Raw genomic sequence first — 9,364 nt, forward strand, 5'->3', positions numbered from 1 at the left:
GTAGATGACCCTTGAGTGCAAATTGGATAGAAATCTGACTGACTCAGTGTAATTAGTAAATCATGTTGAATTGGCAAGAATACGGACAGGAAGTTGGAAAAATCTTGAGTGAGTTGTCTTCTAATCAGAGAATCTAAACAGGCTGCTGCTTAAATGTGGTTGGTTTTGTTCTCTCAGAATGAGGAAAGCACAAAGTCAGTCAACAGGGAAATACTCCAAGAAACTTCATCCTGATGTTAAACACCTTGCTTCTGTAACCGTAGCCTGAACAATGAGTTTCATTATCAAGATAACTTCCAGATCCTTTTGAAGTTCATAAGTGTGATGATTGGGTGTTCACACTCATGTGTGAAATGTGCCTCCTTCAGACCTTATTAGGACATTGGCACATTACCTGTCTGGAGGGGGAGGGGGAGAGAGAGAGAGAGAGAGAGAGAGAGAGAGAGAGAGAGAGAGAGAGAGAAGAAGAAGAAGAAGAAGAAGAAGAAGAAGAAGAAGAAGAAGAAGAAGAAGAAGGAGGAGGAGGAGGAGGAGGAGGAGGAGGAGGAGGAGGAGGAGGAGGAGGAGGGAGAAGGGAGAAGGGAGAAGGGAGAAGGGAGAAGGGAGAAGGGAGAAGGAGAAGGAGAGGAAGAGAAGAGGAGAGGAAGAGAAGAGGAGAGGAGAGGAAGAGAAGAGAGAGAACTTCCCTTTCTGAAGGATGGTACATCCTATACAACTTCTAATTTATGATAAACAGGAACACCCTATTTAGAGACAACCTTAAATTTGAGATTTCACAGCAGAATATAATCATCTGTATAGTTTTCTTTTCTGAGAACAGTTCTCTTTTATAAGATAAAAGTTCTCATTTAAGATACCTCTGAAAATGTTACCTTCTTCTTCTTCTCAATCTGGAAATCCAACCATTTTTGATTTTCTGGCCACACTGAGAGTTTTCTTCCCCCACCCCTTTTGTCACAGGGATCTGAAAAGGCACTTCAAACCAAAGGAAATAATAGCAGACAACCTTGCAAATAAATTTCTGGTGCCATGTTCCATTAATACCGTTCAGCGACAGCAGCAAGGAGCAGTGTCAGAGTGTAATTTCACTTACAAAGTCAAGCAGAAAATGAATTTCTCACTGTAGGGTTCTGTATCGGAGCATGACTGTTTGGAGGCCAGATTCTGAATCACTGGAGCCAGTTCAGAGGAGCTTTAAATTACCATGAAAAGGAAAACAATTTGCATCACTGAACTACAGTAGGAATGGGAGTGGATTTTACATGTCATCCAACCCTTTAAGAAGTTGTTTTATAAAAGACAACTTTAAAGCTATTATAATGCTACACTAATCCTAATGTTCTGAATCACCACTAATATCCTATCAGTTACCACTAAGTTGTTTAAAAATGTGTAGGGATATTTCCATTAGTGATGAGGGGGTGATAAATAATGACTGAAAATTGGTACACACTCCAGGTCCCGCAAGGTCTACTAGGAGGCCTGGCAGAACTCTCCCTAAGGTTCTCTTACAGCACAATGAATTCTTTCTGGACAATTCCAAGGAGAAGGTCGTGGTCTTTGAGTTCCATAATCTCCTGAATTAAAACCTCAATTCTGCCATATATTGGCTGTGTGACCCAAGAGAGTTTGGCAAACATCCTAAGCCTCAACATTCTTATCTGGAAAACGGAAAAAACAAAACTGATGATGTTTTTGTTAAGATTCATGAGCTGGCATACATAAAATACTAACATAGTACCTTACTGATGCCTATTTACCTCTTGAGGAGTCTTTTCACATATATCATAGGGGTTAGACCTACCGCTTATCAGGTTGCTTCAACAGGTGAATGCTTTGGTCCCCAGGAAAAAAGGCAGATGCAATCTCCATTCACTCAAGGACAGGTCATGAAAAAGTAGAATAAGTGATCAAAGTCAAGAGAAAAGAATGCGAAAATAAGATAGATTGAGAATCTATAATAATAAAAGCATAATATGCTAATTAGACCAGATGTCCTTCGGACGACCTTCTGGATGAAGCCAGGGCTGTGAGGGAAGCCCAGGTCCCGGGTGCCAGAGAGAAGCTGGTGCCAGCAGCCGGGGGAAGGAAGGCCTACTCTTGCACAAATTTTGTACATCAGGCCTCTAGTATAATATATTAATGTTCTCCCTAAGATTCATTACTTTGACCTTTGCAAAATAGAATGACATTGACCACATAATTTGTACCATGAGTTGTAATGACTCTCTTCAAAGTTTCTGGATTCCTTTATTGAGTATCACTGGATGGCAAAGTCCTTCCTTTATCAACAGCCAGATGTATAGGGTTCCAGATTTCAGCTATCCTTTTCTGTAACTTTCTTTTCCCAATTGGCTTGACAAAATAATATTCAAATAATTTCAGCTCTTTTTGCCTTGTCTTTTCTCATTAGGTTGTTTTATTTTCTGCTGCATGTCGCAAAATATAGACCAAATTATAGTGGCATCACTGTAATCTGTTCTCCACATAGGCAGTCACGGTGATTTAAAAAGAAAAAAATCAATAGAGGAATCATGTTTCCCAGTGTAAAACCTTCAAATTGATCCACTAGCATGAAAAATAAAATTCAGCCCAGCTGATGTGGCTCAGTGATTGACCATCAACCCATGAACCAGGAGGTCATGGTTCGATTCCTGATCAGGACACATGCCTGATTGTGGGCTTGATCTCCAGTGTGGGGCATGAAAGAGGCAGCTGATCAATGATTCTTCCTCATCATTGATGTTTCTATCTCTCTCCTCTTCTCCCTTCCTCTCTCTAAAATCTGTAAAAAAAAACAAAACCCACAAAACAAACACCATAATAAAAATAAAATTCAAACTCCTTATCATGAACATGATAGAGCTTCTATCTCTCTCTGACCTCATCACCTTCCACTCTCTCCTTCAGGCACCACACTCTAGCCACATTGGCCTTTTTCCTCTGGGTTACTTGGCCATACTCATTCTGGATTCAGGCCCTTTGCCTCCATGCTTTAGAGTGGGCTTCCTCAGAGCCTCGCATGGCTGGGTCCTTGTAGTCATTCAACTTCTAGGGTAAGAGTTTATGTCTCAGAAGGACTTTTGTAAGCATTCTTGCTAGAGTTTTTGTCTTCAGAAGGGCTGATTCATAGACACTTAAATAAAAAATAGTCTAGTGAAAGAACAGAAAACTGAATAGCTACCCCAAACTTGTCCTCCCCCGCCCCCATAATAGTAAAAGGGCTTTGGGGTGATATCAGAGGATCTGAATTCTAGCCAATGATCTTGTATGAATTATTTGAGACACTTAGGCAAGTCACTTCACCTCTCTACGTTTCTGTTTCTTCATGTGTCAATGAAGAACTAGAAGATTTCTGAGACGTCTTCTATTTCTAATATTTTATCATTGTCATTGGAAATATTAGATCTGGGTAGTGTGTGATAGTAAATATTATAAAATTTTACATGAGGCTGAAGTTCATGGACAGGTAAGCTATTGCTGAAATCTCTGAACTTTGCTTTAGGTTTATGTCATAAGATTAAAAAAAATTCCTTAATTCCAGAATAGATAAGGGATTCCACCTGTCTCCCATTCTATTAACATATTGCCAATAATTGTGATCCCAAGCTTTTTCCTTCACACCATAGCATGTTAAACTAATTGTCTTGGATAGATAATTAATAGCTGTTCTGATTATCTATTGCTTTGCAGCCAATCACTCCAAAATCTAGTGGCTTAAAAGGACTATTTCTTTAGGCTCATGAATCTGCTCCATTAGCTAAATGACTGGCTACATTTGTTTCCTGCCATGTGTTTTAGCAAGTGTTTAGTCTCACTGTGGCACATATGCATTGTGCCTGCTGGAGAAACTTTGAGGTTTTTTCATAGGGGAAGATTTCTTTTGAAACTCTACACCCTGCACATTTTTACCTGACTCCTGATATTACCACAGGGCCTTGCTAGTGCAGGCACATCTCCTAACAGGTCACAGTGATGGTGATTGTCTGCTCTTGGCATATGTTCTTTCCATTGGCTTATGTAAGCACCAGATGGCTCTTATCCATAGTTGGCAACTCTAATTCTTAAAAAAAGGTTCATGAAAAACTTAAGAGTACATAACACTTATACCAACGTTCTTACTTAATAAAACTCTATCACTTAAAGTTACTAACTCCTAGGCAGAATTTAGAGTTTGTTTTTTAAGTAACCAAGTAAACTGGGAACAACAGGAGCCTTTATCTCCATAAATAAATTCTCTGTTTAAATTCTTAGATTTATTAAGAACATTTATTTATAAAGTGTAAGAGGCATTCATTCTATTTATCATCTATCATCTAGTATCTCTTATGAACCTGCCCCTCCTTTTCACTGAGATTAATTAAATGCCTCATTTTACTCTGAAACTTAATATCACAGTAATTAGTATTTATTCTTATTCTAAAACTCTTTTTATATAAAGTGTAAAACACAGCATCTTTCTTTTTGCTTTTCTAATTTTCCAGTTCAAGCACAGACAATTGAAAGGAGAAGCTAGGATCTGCCAGTCCCAATATTTTCTTGCACATTTTAGCTGTATTCTTGATAAACCATGAAGAATGTATAATTTGGAGCCTTTACATATACAATAGTTACCTTGCATTATTCTCCCTCCCATATTTTACAAGTATTTCGAGTGACCAAAAGCACTTAGAAATCAAAAGGAAAATAAGCACACCAAGGTTGAATCTCTTTTGCCTGGCATACTAGTATACAGCATAGGGTACCATTAGCTACTGTTAATATAGCCATAATATAACCCAGTATGGGGAAAGACTAAACGCCAGCTAAAAACCCTGGTAGTTAATGATTTGTTATCTTAGTTGCAACTCTTATGATAAAAAATTAAATATTTCTTTATTTGGTGATAGGCAATCCTTAGGAAGTGCAACTGAAATTTAATATTAACTACATTTTAATATCTCTTGCAGATCCATATGTTTCCCTCAGATGGAACAATTTCTTTATTCTTTTGACACACCAAATCTGAATCAAATTTTAAAGATGCCCCTTCCTTCTTTGATATACAATGAATTCACATGCTGTTATTGAGATTCTTGGTTAAAAACATGGTAGAGCCCGGCCAGCATGGCTCAGTCCTTGAGCGTTGACCTATGAACCAGAAGGTCACGGTTTGATTCCTGGTCAGGGCACATGCCCGGGTTGTGGGCTCGATCCCCAGTGTGGGGCATGCAGGAGGCAGCCAATCAAATCATAGATGTTTCTATCTCTCTCTCCTATCTTCCACTCTGAAATAAAAAATATATATATATATTTTTTAAAAATATGGTAGATTTTTTTATTTTAAGGGTAAGAAAGTACTTTAAATCATCAATTCTGACTTAGGTCTCAGTTGTGATTGGATGGACATACGTGGAGATATATATATATATATATATATTCCCTATTTTTTTCTTTTTTTAAAATTTAAATTCTTTACTGTTGAAAGTATTAAAAATGTCTCCTTTTCCCCTTATTGACCTCTATCCAGCCACTCCCACCCCCCAGCACATGCCCTCACCCCCCTAGTGTCTGTGTCCATTGGATGCATACAAGTCCTTTGGTTGATCACTTAACCCTATTTTTCAGGTAATAATCTTTCCCTCTTTTACATTCTAGGTTTATGCTTCATTAGATCATTTTAAATAAATCTCTATTTTGGTTCCTCTTCTTGGCCTTCAGTGTTTCTCAAACAATTGACTTAAAAATGGTACTATTGATCTAGTCCACTGATCCTATTCGACTCTTTCTAAGACTCACTGCGTGAGTAAATGTTCAAACTCTTAATGTGTTTCCCTTGAGGCACAAGAAAACAAACATTTTGTCACCAAACATGCTAGACTCATGCAGATGAAATAAAACTACATGTTACTGGTTCAAAAAAAAGCAGAGCTTCTACAGAAAAATGAAGGGCTTTTATGTCTTAAACACAGTTTTACAGCAAAGTAAACCAGACCATTACCTTAGGTCTTTGTTCTTTCCTGTTATAAAAACAAAACTTCTCTTCAGAGAATCCACATAGCACAGCACACCCTCAGGTCATGCTCTTTGCAAACCTGGCAGGACCGTGGGATTCAGGATGTCTGGTGACTTCAGCCAACATTTTTTTGAAAATCAAAAACAAGAAGCCTCTGTCAAACATGGGAGTTTCAATCCAAATGCTTCTCTCTGTTCCATCTCCAATTCCCACTAGAATGACCTAAAAGAAATGAGTAAGAAAGGAATAGAACACAGAGAGCTGGAGAGGAGGACAACAGCAGGAGAAGCCCAGGAAGCTGAAACCTAGCAGTGTACAGGGTGGATACTAAGGAGAAATCAATGTCCCTTGCTCCACCCTGGAATGTTCCAGGAACTGGAGAACCAATGCAGTATGGATAAAGGCATGGGGCTGAAGAGAAATATTAGTTAAATTAATGTATAAGGCGCTTACCATTCTCACCTTCTGTAAGCAGCTCTCCCCATTCCTGAATAAAAGTAGAGGTTCATTATGAAGAAAAATGGAAACAGTGAGTGTTGAAACTTTAGACGCACAGCACTGATAAAGTCAAAGGTGAAGAAAAGAAAATAAAAAAACAGGGAATTACATGAAATAATTGGTCTCTGAATAAACCTTCCTCCAGGTCCTCAGAATAGCAGAATCAAGGCTTATAATTCCCCAAGAAGAAGATGATAGAATTCTCTAGACACTAATGGGTCTCTCAATAAAATCTACAGATATCGACATTTGAAGTGCCATAATAAAAGTCTGAATGGCAGACTGAAATTGTGTTAATTCTGTTCTGTTATAGACCTTTTGCAATATAGTCTCACTGATTAAGGCTTTTAAGCTCAGCAACTAAAAGTGTTAGTTTTATAATTGAAGTCAGAGTGCTAATTCAGCACAGTTGGCATGGCTCAGTCGTTGAGCGTAGACCTATGAGCCAGGAGGTCACAGTTCCATTCCTGGTCAGGACATATGCCCGAGGGGGTGAGAGAGAGGGGGTTTTGGGCTCGATCCCCAGTGTGGGGCATGCAGGAGGCAGTCAATCAACAATTCTCTCTCATCATTGATGTTTCTATCTCTCTCTCCCTCTCTTTCCTTCTCTGAAATATATATATATATAAAGTGTTGATTCGTTCCATGTGAGAATTAAATATTTGAACAATTGAAAAATAGATGAGCAATGGATTCATGATGTATTTTGCAGGGGGAGGGGTCTCCCAGAAGCAAACCCTGAGACAGGGATGAAAGAATGAAAACCTATTAGGTAGGTGATCTTGGAGAACACCAGGAGGGGAATGAGGAAGTTAGAGGAGGAATACAGCCAATAAACATTTTGCTATTAATCCAGTTACCACTGTGGGTAAATGAAACTTAATCCTTCTGGGACCATGGAGCCAGTGTAGGGCACACTTCAGAGTCATTCCTCTTGAGACAGGAGAGAGCTGGGGTATTCATACAATCACTCCAATCCTGCACTGGTGGAGGGCTGCTCCAGGGGACCATTACCTCTCTGGCACATCCAACCTGCCCTGTAAGCAACAAAGAGCTCCAAGAGCCAGGGAAAGGTTTCGTGTAAAGCAGGGATGCAGTTGGAAGGGTATCAGGTTTGCAGAGTGGAAAGTGCTAGGGAGTTTGGGTAGGGCACCAACACCACCTATTACACATAATGAATGATTAATTTTCTTAAATTTGCTACATGGATTATGATCTGTTTGGGCCCCACAGATGGTTAAAGACCACAACAATACACAATAGGCTTCTTTATTATTTTTTTAAATAAATAGATGATCTTTGTATAGGAGTTCTAATGAGTCTACTCAAGTTTCACACAAAAGACTGCTTTCAATTATTTTCTGTGAAATTTTCCCAATATTTAAAAGTATATTTTAAACAATCTGATCATAAACTTTCTCTTCTTTTAACTAGATCCCATCTTTATTTCCAGAAAAATAATATTTAAGATCAAAGATGGGGCTGGTCCCAACACTGCCTTTATTTTAAATATATTTTTATTGATTTCAGAGAGGAAGGAAGAGGGAGAGAGAGAAACATCAATGATAAGAGAGAATCATTGATCAGCTGCCTCTTGCACGCCCCCTACTGGGATTGAGCCCACCATGCCTGGCATGTGTCCTTGACCTGAATCGAACCTGGAATCCTTCAGTCCACAGGCCGATGCTCTATCCACAGAGCCAAACCGGCTAGGGCCTGCTTTTATTTTAAAATAAAAACCTTAGAATCTCTTTATATAAATAGAGGCAGGGTCTGAGGGTAAAATAAAACTAGAGGAGGAAAGGGACATCCCTTAGCACTACAAGATGTACACAGGACAATCAGTTAAAAGTCTTTGCAGGTTTTGAGGTTGGGCAAACAGCCTACCTGGAAAAGACTGATTTATTATGGCCCCAGCACACATAAGACACATCAGATTTTTAGCTGAGAGCAATAGTATTTTCAGCACATATGCCTGTATTTATTTCTTGTCACTGATTACACCCTAGATTAGAGTTGGGTTATTTTTCATTATAGCCAGGCAGTGTTTCTATATTTCTCAAAATGAAACTTATAAATTTATTATTTGAATTAGTTGGTGCTTGGCTTGTTTGGCTTCTATAGTTGAGGCAGGATGTTAGAAGATTATTTCATGAAATATTTTGAAGTGTTACAAATGTTTGGAGTTATTCATATCTTCATCATTTAAAGGCTGTTACGTAAAATTTTTTTTCCTTTTCCATTTGCTAAATTAATTGCCTGCTTTGCATTGGAATCATTACTTCAAAAAATAAATAACTTCTCTCAGCTCATTCCAGGTACTTTCCCAGGTACAGAATTATACCTGCCCCCCATTTATTTTGCTTAATTTGATATTCCATAGGAGGGTGTCTTTAAAATGTTTTATTGTATTATTTATTTTGATAACACAATAAAACAAAATCAATGACTCCTCTCCAATGAACTCAAGGTTTTTATTTTATTTTAAAGAAACCATTCATTACTACTTGTTATGGGTTGAATGTTTCTGTCCCCCCATCCCCAAATTCATATGTTGAAGCTCTAGCACCCCAGTGTGACTGTGTTTGGAGATAGGATCTTTATGGAAGTGATTAAGGTTAAATGAGGTCCTGAGGGTGGTCCCTGATCCAGTAGGATTGGTGTTCTTAGAAGAAGAGACAGCAGAGAGCCCTCCTTCTTTATCTTTGGTTTCCTGCAGTTTGACTATGATGTGATTTATTGTGCTTCTCTTTTAATTTATCTCACTCAAGGTTTATATGATAGTATGAACAACAAGGCAGATGTCACAGAATAAATAGCTCAACAACAGACCCATATTTATATAGATAGTCCCTTGATCTTATGAAGAGG

The 9,364-nt window shown here is 38.4% G+C and overlaps 1 non-coding gene across 1 annotated transcript; it reads left to right on the forward strand.

Annotated features, from left to right (window-relative positions):
* Nucleotides 1-300: 300 nt before the first annotated feature.
* LOC138992819 (small nucleolar RNA U13) lies at nt 301-404 on the forward strand. Its single transcript, XR_011468154.1, has one exon. It is a non-coding gene; the product is annotated as a small nucleolar RNA U13 (small nucleolar RNA).
* The last annotated feature ends 8,960 nt before the right edge of the window (nt 405-9,364 follow it).

This window comes from Myotis yumanensis, unplaced genomic scaffold (assembly GCF_028538775.1).
Source record: "Myotis yumanensis isolate MYYU_CA2020_CCGP unplaced genomic scaffold, mMyoYum1.0.hap1 SCAF_14, whole genome shotgun sequence".
Classification (NCBI taxonomy): Eukaryota; Metazoa; Chordata; class Mammalia; order Chiroptera; family Vespertilionidae; genus Myotis; species Myotis yumanensis.